Here is a 15,450-nt window from a genome sequence, read left to right as displayed (position 1 = left end):
TATCTATGAATTTCAGATGGACATGTCTATGAGAATGTTGGAAATATGTATATAGAGCTCATGAAATGGTCACAATTAAAAATGTAGACTCTAACGCAATCAATATAGAGGTAGCATCTGTAAAATCACTTATGGGCAGATTCACAGAGGGAGAAGAAAAGAAGAAGAATGAGTTTAGGTCTCAGAATCCACAAGAGCTAAATGAAATGGCTGAAAACTATGTTATAGTAGCCAAGAAATATATAATAGTCAATAAATCTAGAGAAGAGAACAATTTAAACAGAAATTTGAACATTATGTAATGAGTTTAATACTGAGTCACTCATAATCCTAAGAAGGTAGTTTCAATGAAGTGGTAGGTGACAACTTAGACTGCTCTAGTTGAAGATGTTAGAAAGAGACAAGAGAGTGGAGACTGCAAATGCTTACTTCTTCAGAGGAGCTTGGTTGGTCCTGAAGAGTGGGAGGAATAGAAAAGTAGAAGGAAGAAAATACTGAACTAAAAAGAAAAAAACCTCGAAGAAAGGTGGTTGTAATTAGTGTCTTTGATGTCTAGGGAACCGGACTGTCCTTACTTCTCCTGACCTCCCTAGAGCTGTGTACTAGTTTTCTAGGTCTCTAGTACAAAATACTACAAACTGAATAGCTTTAAAAAACAGAAATGTATTATGTCCCAGTTCTGGAAGCTTGAAGTCTGAGATCAAGTTGTTGGGAGGGTTTGTTCTTTTTGAGAGCTGTGAGGAACTATCCCTCTCAGCAACTGTGGCTCTCTCCTAGCTTCTGGCAGTTTGCTGGTGATCTTTGATATTCGCTGGCATGTAGAAGAATAACCCTTATTGTGTATATCAGGTGTTCTCCCTGTGTGTGTTTCTGTGTCCAAATTTCCTCTTTCTATAAGGAGATTCTGTCCTAATGGATGAGGGGGTCAATCCGCTCCAGTATTCCTTCATCTTAACTAATTAAATCTACGATGAAACTATTCCCAAATAAGGTTACATTCTGAGATACTAGGGGATGCGACTTTAACACAGGAAATTTGGACAGACACACTTCAACACAAGTGGAATGGTTACACCTGGATAATCCTTAGGATTAATAGTGAAATTGAAAACTTAAGAAAGAAAGTTCAAGAATATTAATGGAATTTAATAGTTATTATTTAATAATGATTAAAGTAAATTTCTTAAATTATTTAATAATTAAGTTATATTTCAAAAATTATTGAATTTCTCTCAGTTCTGTAAGATATTTCTCTATTTTCCTAAATAATCATAACTTACTGCTCTACTCCTTACTCCTCTCTAGAGAGGTAAACTGAATTGTTTGAAGTAATCACACAAACATCCTCATTGTGGGCTATTGAACGCTCTTTCTTTTTTCTCTTCCATCTGGGCACAGACAGGGATAATAAGGAGTTATCAGACCTGTTTGGGTTCCACTGCAATGGCACTTTCATAACCTTTATCGCTAAATTGATAGCAGTTTTATTTTTCAACCTACATTTCTAAAACATACAGAATAGAACAGAGTGTAGACACATTGCCATTTCCTTAATGCTACAACCACTGTGTCTCTTTTTGTTACTTCTCCTTAGTTTTCTAATAACTGCTGTTTTTTAAATTTTTTTAGATTGCAGAGTCAGATGCTCACTGTGGATATCTTTTTATTTAATAAAATCTACTATTTATGATAGACTTTTGACATCTCTATATTTCAGTATATAAATCTTTATTTCAAGTGGATTTTTTTGGTACAAGGATTTTTTGTGTTAACCCATTTATGCCCTTATCTACTCATTTAGTCAACAGCTATTATCAGTCTTTTAGCTGTCTAATTCTGAGAAATTCTCTAGTGAATGAGTCTAGGAGAAAAGTCATCCATTTGCCTTCTCTGTCGCCAGGGACCTGAGGCATAGGCACATAGCCCAAGGGTGACTGATTAGAAGTAGCCCTTGAGGTTTCAAATCTAAAGAAATGGATTCAAAATGAATAGAGAGAAGAGTTGCTTCTGCAAGTGAGCAGAGTGGCAGCGATGTCCCTTTCCATGGGTGGCAGGGCCAGCAGTGATAGTGACAGCAGCTTGGGGCCAGGAGCACCTGTGTGGACCCAGCCTCAGGTTCCAGGGTGTATGGCAATGGCTGCAGGCAGTAGCACTATCCCAGAGCTCCATATTTTGGTGTGATTTTTACTCTGATTTTGACGGCATAGCTTTCCTTTGCAGATGCTCCAATTTTCCCGCTTTCCCTGAAATCTTAGAAACTACTAAATACCCAATCCAAACTTCATTTTAGCTTAAATCACCTAAGATTTGTCTTTGTTGACTGTAATTTAGTATTATGATTAATCTGTGATATGTAATAGTATTGATAAGAAGTGCCAAACGTTGTGTTAGCTACTAAGGAAATTTAAAAATAGAGTAAGAGTCATTATTACAAAGAATTAACAAAATCCAAAGAACCCCTCAGAAAGAGTTTAGAGATTAACATTCTCAGTCACTGTAAAGAATCTCTGTAAATTGTTGTGTATAAATTTATAAAGCCTGGAATATGAAACATTTGCTTAACTAGATCAAGAGATTTTAACAGAATTTTGAGAGTTAGGGTTTTCTGAAGGACTACAGAGGAGCCGGTACATATCACTGAACACACTGCAGCGCCATATATTCTTCAAGTGTAAGTGACCCCTAAGAGACCATTTAATCCAAGGACCTGTGTGAATCATGAAACTTAAGAAAACATTTCTATGCTCAAACTGTTGCAGGCTGATAATTACCAGGATTGTGACATATCACTGTTTTTTGGTCATTGCCTTTTTTAAAAAAATCAGTAGAGACACTTCCTTCAATATGTAGCATTTATAGAAATATTCTAGGGTAGTCTTTCAGTTAGCAAGACTGGTGGTGGAGCAGTGCTTCACTGGACAGACATTTGAGCGTGGAACAGAGTGACTTAAATAGCTTAACTACACTTTGATGCTTCATGCTGTTTTTCACATATCTGTGGTTTTAATCACTATAAATGTACATTTGTTGAAATGATGATACAAGCCAGCTTAACTTAACCACTCCTCTTCATCTCAAAGCTGACATAATAAACTTAATCAAGACTTTCTTGAATAGTCGTGACATTTATATTTGTTAAAAGTTGAGGACAAAGACAAGTTCAATTACGTTGACAGGTGGGAATTAATCTCTTCTGTTAATCTTAAAAACTTCTACGTACCTTTGGGTTATTTTTACAAAAGTACCTCTGGTTTTGATCCATAAGCTGATTTTCTAGCAGTTACGAACAAATTCTGACTATTTCAAGCATTGCATATATGTTTCCGGAGAAAATAGTGAATTCATCAGTGGTAATGTTTTGTTTCATTTGCAAGAGAAACTTGTTGAAGAAGAAAGTTATCCTCAGGTGATAACTACACACCTGGGTAACTCCTGCATTCCTTGAAATGCTCACTGCTTTATGGCTTCTAGACCATTAGTTTCAGAATATTCTTTCACATTGTAATGAACACTGTAGGAATAACCTTAGTGGCTGTGTTTTTAAGCTAATAAAGCTGCAATCGCTTGAGTGGGAGCTTATTATTGTGCCAGATTCTCTGCTAGGCACTTTATATATATATCACTTCTTTTAAAGGTTGTCAGCTGGTTCAGGCACTTATTTTTCAAATCATTCATCTAGCTCAGGTCTAGTCAAACTCAAATTCTATCCTTTCATTATTTCCCCTAGTTTTCCCATTCTTCTATTCTATGTCCATTGCCTTTATCATTGGAAATTTAAACACAAATTGTAAGCAAGAATGAAAGTCACTTTCTAAATATTTTACAAAATAAAACCTACCTTTTCACTGACATACCTGGCATCGGAATATGTGCTTTTTAGTTTCTAGAACAGCGTTAATCTACATACACAGAACAGTAGTGCAGGGCAGCATACCACTAATATCCCCAAATGGAAATACAATACAGTTATGTACCACGTAGCAACATTTTGATCAATGATGGATCGCATATATGACTATATGACAGTGGTTCCGCATAATTATAATACCATACTTTTACTGTAACATTTCTATGTTTAGATATATTTAGGCACACAAATACCACCGTGTTATATTTACCTACAGTATTCAGTACAGTAACATGCTGTACAGGACAGTAACGACAATAGACTGTGCCCTATAGCCTTGCTGTGTAGTAGGCTATACTATTAGGTTTGCGTAAGAACACTCTATGATGTTTGCACAATGAAGAAATTGACCAAAGACATATTTCTCAGAATGTATCTCTGTTGTTAAATGATGCATGACTGTATATCGACTTTTGACCCCCAGTTTGACTGAGACTGTCAACTGAACAAGTCACTTTAACTCGCTATTTGGAGAGGTGCTTATGAAAAATGATACAATTAAAATAAATAATTTCTGATGTCCCTTCAATCTCTTACATCTATAATGCCATGATCCCTCAAAGACGTACATCCATCCCTAACATATTTTCTGTATTCCAGCTGTGTTTACCCAAGTACCCTGCAGTGTCTACTTGAGAAACTCAGAGGCATCTCAAGTTACAACATAATCTAACCATAAGTATAACATAATCTAAACCAAACATTCTTTAGGAATCCACAGTTCCTAAACGGATTCTTGATAGAACCACTTGCCTTATAAAAGAAGCAAGAATTGGATATATCCTAGGACTTTTTCTCCCTCACTCAGAGTATCAAGTTTGTCACCAAACCCTGCCAAATCAGTTCCAAAATCTCCCTCAGATCTACATTAATAACTTCTTTCCATTTACACTTTCTCTACTCAATTCAAGAAATCTCCAATTCCCGTCCTCCCCACAAGCTTTATGGCAGCAGCCTCCCACTCAGTCTAATTCTCCCTGTGCCATGCCTTCTCACTTATTTTCACAATGTTATGAAGATCAAGTCTCTACCTCACATGTATACAGTCCCCATTAATCTCTCTCTCAATATCCCACATCCTTCTTACAGTACATTATATTGGTTTATGTGATTTCACTAAATTTCTTACCACCAGCCCCAACCAGTCAATATGATTTTTCCTTTTGTTTGCTCTATACCTTGGACGGTCTTCCTTATCCCTCACTTTTTCACCTGGGTGGTTCAAAAGTTAGCTCAGAAGTAGCTTCTTCTTGGAAGAGTTAACAGGCTATCCCAAGGGCTCTTCATCTGAATTCTCATAGCATCCTCTACAAGTCTCTACTGTTACCCTTATCAAAGTGTTTGTTTATTTACTAAGCGGAACTGTCTTCATCCTTGATTTCCAAATTTCTCGAAAACAGATTTTTCTCTTTCATCCCTGTCTTACCAGTGCTTAGCACTTGGTAGTTTCTCAATAAAAATACAGTTTTAAACTGAAAATGCAATGAATATCTCAAAGGTCTTAAAGGAGGTGAGGACAATAACAGTACATTGTTGAGTTATTCAGTATCCAGAAACCTGAATACAAAACCTGATGGAGAGTTCCCAATCCACTGCTGTGATCGGCTTCAGCCCATCCCTGTCACTGATTACAACTGTAAACTCTGTGACTCATAAAATCAATTACATGAGGATGTGCAAACATAAACAAAAGCAGGCCGATTGTGGAGGAGAGTAAAAAAACAAACAAACAAACAAACAAACAAAAAACAACCTCAAGATTGTGTTCCTATAGTAATTTCCAGTCAGGCAGTCAGGGAACCACCCTCTGATGCAGGTAAAAATGTTGAGAGAAATTATGTCATTCTTAGGGCTGGAGAAACCAAGAAAAGGAGCCCATGCAGATTCGAGAACAAACGGGGAAGAGTAGAGAAAAAAGGGAGAAAACAAGATAAAGAGATCTTCTAAGTCTATATATGAACACACCAGTTCCAGGCTAGCTTCTTATCCATACATGTATGGGTCAGTCTCAAATCAGTGTAGCAAAGACTTAAGGTCCGAACTGAGATTGGAACCAACCCACATAAAAGTGACACAGCATTGAGAGGGTAAACCCAACAGTATTCTCTGCCTTCTAAAACAAAATCCTCACTAATTTTCAGAGGTTTAAAACGGAAGCCAGAGTATACATTATACTATATTTGCTCATGAAAATATAATATTATATTTGCTCAGGGAAATGTGACTTATTCTCAAGAAAAAGACAATAACAATATATCATCTACAAGATAATCCCAGATATTGAAATTACCAGATAAAATTTTTAAAGCAGATTTTATAATTATGAGACATGAAAATTAATAAAATACAAATGAAAAGTCATTTGAAAGATATGAAAAGATAAAAAATATCAGACTATAAAAGACTATTTGTTGTCTCTTAAGTTTCACAGGTCTCTAAGTTGATAAGTGTGTATTTGTTCATTATGTTCCTATATTAAGCTATTAATCTTCTGTTACATTTGTAATGATTTCTATTTTACAATTAAAATTGTATTTGTATGCTCCCATTCTTTGCAGAGATTCAGCCAACTTAATGATCTTTCCTAAAAATTAGTTTTTTAAAAAAATTGTTAATCTTCTCTATTGATTTGTTTCCACTTGTTGTTTATATTATTGACCTCTACTCTTACAGTTATTATTTTCTTCCTTCTGTCTCCTTTGGGTTTGCTCTCTTGATTTTCCATCAACTTTTAAAGTTAGAGATTTTGATAATTTTCTAGAATTTGTCTTGCTTTTTGCTAAATATATGTAAACACATTTATTTCCTTATTAGTCCTATCTTGTCTGCTACTCCTTATACTTTTGAAATGCAGTGTTTCCATTTTCATTTGATTCTAATATTTTAAAAATAATCTTTATAATTTTATTTTTAACAAATAATATATATTTAATAAAAACATGTACCTATATGCTTAAAAGTTCACATTTTACAGGTATAGAATGTATATATAATTTATATGTGCACGTTTATATTTAATTATTTCCATTTTTATTTCATTGTCACAATCTGAAAAAGTTGAAATAGCTACTTTTATTAAATTTGTTGAGATTTCCTTCTGGATAGTACATGTACAATTTTGTTTGTTTTCCAAATATACTCAAAATGAATTTGTGTTTCTTTGAGAAATAAAGTGTATGTATACACAACACACCTGGATATATTTAGAGATTAATAGTACTGTTACACTTTTATATACTTTTAGTTTGATAGATTTCTCAAATGAGTGTAAGAATATCTGCAAATACATGTACTAACTTATCTATTTTTCCTATGGTTATATCTGTTGTTTTATGTATTTTGAGACTCTTATTATTTTTAATAAGTATTTGATTTATTTTTCCTTTTACCTATGTGATGCCATCCCTCTTTTTCTTTGCTTTTACATTTAATTCTTTTCTAACTGAAGCTTTCCTTTATTTATAGTTTCATCTCTTATTGTCAACTCCTACCTAACTTTGATTTACCTCTTCCAAGATAAAATATTGCTCAATTATTCTATGTAATGATCTGGGAGTCTGTTTTTTAAAAAATATATGAGTTTAACTCAACTATTTTGAAATTACTGTTATATTTGGACTTAATTTTGCAATTTATTTTTCATATTTTTATTTATCCTATTTATATCTTTTATTTTTTTCCTTTTCTTGGCTTTCATTAGATGGATCAACATTTCATGCTGTTAAAAAAAAACACATTTTATATTTCTATGCATACATGTTTATCATTTTCTGTTTCCATCTGTTATGCTCATAAATACCAGCATTGGCCGGGCGCGGTGGCTCAAGCCTGTAATCCCAACACTTTGGGAGGCCGAGACGGGTGGATCACGAGGTCAGGAGATCGAGACCATCCTGGCTAACACGGTGAAACCCCGTCTCTACTAAAAAATACAAAAAACTAGCCGGGCGAGGTGTCGGACACCTGTAGTCCCAGCTACTCGGGAGGCTGAGGCAGGAGAATGGCGTGAACACGGGAGGCGGAGCTTGCAGTAAGCTGAGATCCGGCCACTGCACTCCAGCCTGGGCGACAGAGCGAGACTCCGTCTCAAAAATAAATAAGTAAATAAAATAAATACCAGCATCATTTATCTGAATAGGTACTCTTCTCTGTTTTCTTGTTTATTTGCCCAGCTGTGTTATGTGCACTTTAGTTCTGATCATAATACATGTATATTTTGTTTGATGATTTTGTTTCTTTTCCACATGACAATAAGCTGAATTAAACTATTAACTCATTTATACTTTTAATATATTTATATAATTCCCCCTGATTTGCTTATCTTCCTGTTGGAGTAGTTTATTTGCATCTGTAGGACTGCTCTATTCAATATGGATTTTTTGCTCACTATCCAATATTCACATATAGATATTGAGCAAAAATTTCTGTACACAGTGCTGTCCTAGAGAACATAGTATTTTACCCTTCCTTTGAAATAATTTGTCTACAAAATATGAGGGTTGGATTTTGTCTTAAATGCTTTGAAAAGATTTTTCTTGCACTCAGTGTTGGAACATTTGATGATAGTTTCTTTGTCGAATATATAATCTTACTCACAAAGCTTTTAGAATCTCCTTTAAATTTAAAATTTTTATTTTAAAGTGGTCGTGAGATTATGTTGTTTTTGGACTGTTAGTCATTATTTCAATACTTTCTTCCTCTCTCCTTGCTGTTTTGTGTCTAAAAGTTGAGGTATGAGAATATTGATATGCCTACTACTAGACTCCACATACCTTTATTTTTCTTTTGCATTGCCAACCTTTTTAAAAATACTTTATTTTTACATGAGGAGTTCCTAGAGATAATTTTCCAGCTACATGTATTCTGCTCTTCCCCTAGCTACCATTTTTTATGGTACTCAAATATCATGTTTTCTAACAAGGACATCATTTGTTTCTGCTTGTTATTATTTGCCTTAACCTGTTTTCAGGATATTTTAGACCTATTTATTATTTTTGTAAATCTCTCAGTTACATTAATTCTGTTTCATGTAATATAAACAATTCAGTTTTTAACCTTACAATTATATGCATTTTTGTTCCTCAGATTTCTGATTATTTCCCCTCAGAAGCTCAGCTTCAGATACCTTATGTAGCTTTCTTATATGGAGAAAAGGAGGCTAATCATTTAATTTTAGTTTTTGTTCTTCTTGGAACTTCAGATATGAGGTTGAGAAATACGCTCCAGGGCAAAGAGCCCTCAGCACCACCAACAGAACATAACCATCTCACCATGCAGGTGGCTATCTCAGTCTGTTCCAGCTGTGATAACAAAATACCATAAACTGCATAGGTTATAAACCACAGAAGTGTGTTTCCTGTAGTCCTAGAGGCAGACAAAACCAAGGTCGTGGTGCTGGTAGATTCAGCGTCTGATGAGGACCTGCTTTTTGGTTAAGAGATGGCACTTCCTCACTGGGTCCTCACATGGTAGAAGGTTGAGGCAATTTTCAGGGGCACCCTTTATAAAGGCACTAATCCCATTCATGGGGACTGTGCCTTCATGACTTAGTCACCTCCCAAAGACCCCACTTCCAAATACCATTACATTGGTGATTAGATTTCAACACACAAATTTTGAGGGGTCATAACATTCAGATCACAGCAGTGACATTGTCCTTTAGAATATCCCTGAGCTTCATGCTGGGGGCTGTTCTCTTTCAAAAGTCTTTGCTTCCCATATTATAATCTTCTAGCCCAAAATATGAGGTGATAGAGTAGGAAGAGGTTTCATGTTCTCTTCCTAGATATATGTTAGCAGTTCCTCATTCTGTACACCTTTTTCTCTGATCCCAGACAGACCTGGGTTGCATCTTGCTATTCTGCAGACAATGACCCTCTCAGCATATATACAAATGAGAAAAGAGCATAGGAGTTTTCCCTAAGTCTAAACCCTGCACAAGGAATCAGACTTCACTCAAAACTGTCCACTGACACTCTTCCCTTCTACTCTCAACATTCAACTCGGATCACAACTGTGTTAATTGTATGTCTCAATTTGACTGTGTCAGGGGATGTCCAGAGAGCTGGCAAAGCACTATTTCTGGGTATATCTGTGAGGGTGATTCCAGAAGAGATTGGCATTTAAATGGGCAGATTGACTGAAGAAGATTGACACTTGCCAATGTAGGTGGCATTATCCAATCCACTGGGGGTCCGAATGTAATGGAAAGAGGAAAGGAGGTATTGTCTTCCTCTCCCTTCTTAATAGGGGATTTTTGTCATTTCCTGCCCTTGGACATTAGAACACCTGATTTTCAGGCTTTCTGATTCTGGGACTTATACCAGTGCCTGCCCTCCCTTCCTTCTTCTCAGGCCTTCAGCCTCAGACTGTATTATACCACCAGATTTCCTGGTTCTTCAACTTGCAGATGGTATATTGTGGGGCTTCTCAGCCTCTGTAACCATGTGAAACAATTCTCATAAAAAGTCTCTCTCTCTCTCTCTCTCTCTCTCTGTCTCTCTCTCTCTCTCTCTCTATATATATATATATATAATATATATATACACACACACACACACATATATATCTATCTCCTACTGGTTCTGCTCCTTCAGAAAACCTTGACTCATACAACAATTTATCTGTTTCCTGTGCTCATTTTCACATTAGTTTCACAAACCCACAAGACTATAATTTTCATAATCAAGAGAGGAAAGTCACTCATACATTTGGTCTTTTCAAGAATCATCAGCAAGTTACAAAGGCAGGCCTTACCCAGAACATGTTTATGAAACTTTAAAACCACATTTTCATGAAAGATGAAGGTTGCTTGTTTAGGAGTGTTAGCAATAAACTTATTAAGTCTTGTAACTGAGAAGAATGAGATCATTCAATATATACATTACAATTTGTGGCAATATAAATAAAACACAGTCTGAATTTATGTAATTAATTAATTTCTCCTTGTTTTATGTTTGACTTGAAGGCAGATAGCATAGTTTAGATAAAATCATGACTTTAGGTGCAAAGTAAATCGTGAGAGATTGCTCAGTAAACTTTTCAACTCAGTGGCTCAATGACAATAGTGACAGGTTTTGCAATTAGTTTAGGCTCTTTGTTTCTTGAGGCCACTGTAAAACCTACCATCATGTGTTCACTTTCCAACAAAATTGGTACACATCATAAAAATTGTAGTCGAGTTAATTGGTGCATTGGCTGACAGATTCAACAAAGAGGCCAAGCTCTGAGCCATTCAGTTATTGTTTAAACTGCTCTGTTGTAACTATATTGGTTAGGATCATTGAGAAGGCTCTGCTTCCCCAAGGCTTATATAAGGCAAAAATGGAAAACTTTGGTATCTAGGGAAGTCAATCTGACACTTTTCATAAGCATCAAACACAAATTGCAAAAACACAGACATGTTCTATATAAATATATTTTTAAAATATTAAGTAATGATGTTATGTTGCTCAAAAGTGTATAGCAATAAAACTTTCTGTTAACTGATGAAAAGATGTCAAAGATAACATAAAATTTATCTATTTTTAAAAATTAAACATTCCTTTATGAAATTCATAACAGTTTAATGCTTTAATGTCCAAGTAGTTTGGAGTTTCTTCCTCATTTGACCTCCAAGTCCTTCTCATCCACTTAGTGGAAATAAACTTGGAACTCATTTCAGAAAGTTGCCTATTTTAAGTACTCTTGCAAAACAAGGATTCCTGTGTGTTTATTTATAAAGTACTTTTCAAAGAACAACAAATGCCTTAGAATAATTATTCTTAAACCTGCACATTTCCCCTTTAGGAAAGCATAATTATAGCTAAAGAACAATAAACTCCTTACTCATTTTCAAAAATTACCTATAGTAAATGAAAGAGAATATTTCTCAGAATGTACTCAGGACATTAAACATTAAAAAAATAAAAGCACCTCTGAAAAAATATATTATTATATGTCAACCCAAACCCTCAAACTTTTCGAAAAACAGATAATTCCAAGAAACAATATATTTTTCAATTTCTAGACATTGACCATTGGTAGTATAAAGGTATTTAAAACATTATCCTATTCCCTGAATGTAGTAGAATACTAAGCCATTGAGCATAACATTACATGAATTTGAATGTTACATCTAAGCTGTTGCAGAATAACTTTATTCTCTCCCTGATATATTAGATTGATTCACACATATTTATAGCTTTGTGGAGACACTAGCATTTTCAGCTTCTCTGGGAGATTTGGATCTGTCATGTATGGTAACTAGAGGTGGATTTACAGTGAAATCAATGAAGCTTAAGCTTCAGCACCAACAACTTGCAATATCTTTACATGGGATGTGAGTAACGTGTTCAATGGTAATATGTACTTGAAATTTTGCAAAGTCTGGATATTTTTACTGCATTCAGTCAGGCCATTGTGTGTTTCCCCTTCAACTTCACATCTGCTATATGTCCCCTTATGTTGGGTGGCCCTGGAGGGCATTACATCTTTGTGAAATCTGGTTAAAGAAAAGTTGAGTTGGAGATACATTTAATTTTACAATTATCTCTTCACTTATCTAAATAAATATATGAACTTATTCTTAATTGTGTTTCTATAATTTGCATTATTTTATTGAAGAGGATCCCCAACTTACCAGTGCTTTGGACCCCAAATCCTGGACATGCCCCTGACAGAAACCCTAATCGTAACCCTAAGGGCAATTTAAATTCATTAGGCTCCTTGCAGTTTTTCCTGTGATCTGGTTTTATTTCCAGCCTCTATGGACTATTTGTTACTAGTGAACTGAATTTCATATGACCATGTAAGTCTTCATACATGGAATACTGACCAGTTCAAATACTTTCTCCATTGGACATATAGGGTGCACTTCTAAAGAAGAAAATCTTGTCATTTATAAAACACTACCATTCATATCCCTAGCAGAAATTCAAATTCCTAACTATAACTTGTAAGAGAATGGATTTTTTCTCTTTCCTATTCAATCACACTTCCTCATCTACTCAACCATAATACTCTATGCTCCAGGGGTAGAAGAGATGATCTTCCCTTAGCAATTTCTTCCTACAGAAATAAGCCTTCAGGTTTGGACATAATTTTCAAACTTCATGGCATTTCTAACCCATTTAAAGTAGGGTTGGATTGGAAAGGGAATCTGATGACATGGGAATCTGATGCCAAATTTAATTACTTGGATTTGGGGAATGGCTCCTGGTCAGATTCTGCTGGGTCACTGAAATGAGCAGTGACATAGTAAAAAAAGCAGGCCAGGGATGATGTTTCACACCTGTAATCCTAGCAGTCTGGGAGGCCAAGGTAGGTGGATTGCCTGAGCCCAGGAGTTCCAGACCAGCCTGGGCAACATGGTGAAACCCTGTCTCTACAAAAAAATACAAAAATTAGCTAGGCATGGTGGCACATACCTGTAGTCTCAGCTACTCAGGAGGCTGAAGTGGGAGGATCATTTGGGGCAGGGAAGTCAAGACTACGGTAGCTGTGATTGTGCCACTGCACTCCAGCCTGGATGACAGAGCAAGACACTGAGGAAATAAATAAATAAATAAATAAATAAATAAATAAATAAATAAGGTGAAAAAGCTAGGCTTCAAAAGCAATGTTTCCACTAAAGTAAAGGAAAATGAGCAAAAACAGAGAATCAGCTCAAGCTGGCCAGGCTATGACAGTCCCTCATGGGGTAAGGCTGGCCTCCCTCCCTACTTTGGATTATGTTAGACACCCCTCAATCCTTGTCATACATCCCTCTTTCTTAGTTAGACATAAGTAGATTTCCTTTTGCTCATGATAAAATGATCCCCACAGAACTGAATTACACCAGGTTCCCATTACACTCTCTGATCTCTTGCCTCCACACCTCTATTTCTCTGCTTATAACTGGTGAATGGGATACTCTCCATCACCTTCAGTGACGATCTCCACATCTTACCAAAATAACCCCTTCCTAATCATGCCTCTGGACTTCTCTTCGAGAACATCTATCCTGGGAAGGCTTTTCCAAACACTCTAGATTCAGACAAATATGACACCCGCTATTTTCTTGTTTACTATTCTGAATAGACAGTGAGCAATGTGAGGATACAAACTTATTCTGTTTACAGTCTTATTTGTAACACTTACATAGTGTTTGGTCTATAGTGGATGCACCATATTTGTTAAGAAAGAAAAGAAAAGCGAGAAGGCAAAAAGGGGAAGAAAGAAAAGAAATAAAATAAATGAAACAGTTCAGTAACTTGGAAAAGTCATGTAAGTGAATGGCCAAGCTGAGGTTTGAATTCAGCTCTATCTGAAACCACAAATAGCTTCTCTTTTTTTTTTTTCTTTTTTTTTTAAATTTATTTATTATTATTATACTTTAAGTTGTAGGGTACATGTGCATAACGTGCAGCTTTGTTACATATGTATACTTGTGCCGTGTTCAGGACTAAGAAACTCAATCAAAACCGCTCAACTACATGGAAACTGAATAACCTGCTCCTGAATGACTACTGGGTACATAACGAAATGAAGGTAGAAATAAAGATGTTCTTTGAAACCAATGAGAACAAAGATACAACATACCAGAATCTCTGGGACACATTTAAAGCAGTGTGTAGAGGGAAATTTATAGCACTAAATGCCCACAAGAGAAAGCAGAAAAATCTAAAATTGACACTCTAACATCGCAATTAAAAGAACTAGAGATGCAAGAGCAAACACATTCGAAAGCTAGCAGAAGGCAAGAAATAACTAAGATCAGAGCCGAACTGAAGGAGATAGAGACACAAAAAACTCTCCAAAAAATCAATGAATCCAGGAGTTGGTTTTTTGAAAAGATCAACAAAATTGACAGACCACTAGCAAGACTAATAAAGAAGAAAAGAGAGAGGAATCAAATCGACGCAATTAAAAATGATAAAGGGGATATCACCACCGACCCCACAGAAATACAAACTACCATCAGAGAATACTATAAACACCTCTACGCAAATAAACTGGAAAATCTAGAAGAAATGGATAATTTCCTGGACACTTACACTCTTCCAAAACTAAACCAGGAAGAAGTTGAATCCCTGAATAGACCAATAGCAGGCTCTGAAATTGAGGCAATAATTAATAGCCTACCAACCAAAAAAAGTCCAGGACCAGATGGATTCACAGCTGAATTCTACCAGAGGTACAAGGAGGAGTTGGTACCATTCCTTCTGAAACTATTCCAATCAATAGAAAAAGAGGGAATCCTCCCTAACTCATTTTATGAGGCCAACATCATCCTGATACCAAAGCCTGGCAGAGACACAACAAAAAAAGAGAATTTTAGACTGATGAACATCGATGCAAAAATCCTCAATAAAATACTGGCAAACCGGATTCAGCAACACATCAAAAAGCTTATCCACCATGATCAAGTGGGCTTCATCCCTGGGATGCAAGGCTGGTTCAACATTCGCAAATCAATAAACATAATCCAGCATATAAACAGAACCAAAGACAAGAACCACATGATTATCTCAAGAGATGCAGAAAAGGCTTTTGACAAAATTCAACAGCCCTTCATGCTAAAA

The sequence above is a fragment of the Macaca mulatta genome, chromosome 1, assembly GCF_049350105.2.
Source record: "Macaca mulatta isolate MMU2019108-1 chromosome 1, T2T-MMU8v2.0, whole genome shotgun sequence".
In the NCBI taxonomy this organism is placed as follows: Eukaryota; Metazoa; Chordata; class Mammalia; order Primates; family Cercopithecidae; genus Macaca; species Macaca mulatta.
This window is presented reverse-complemented; position numbering follows the sequence as displayed.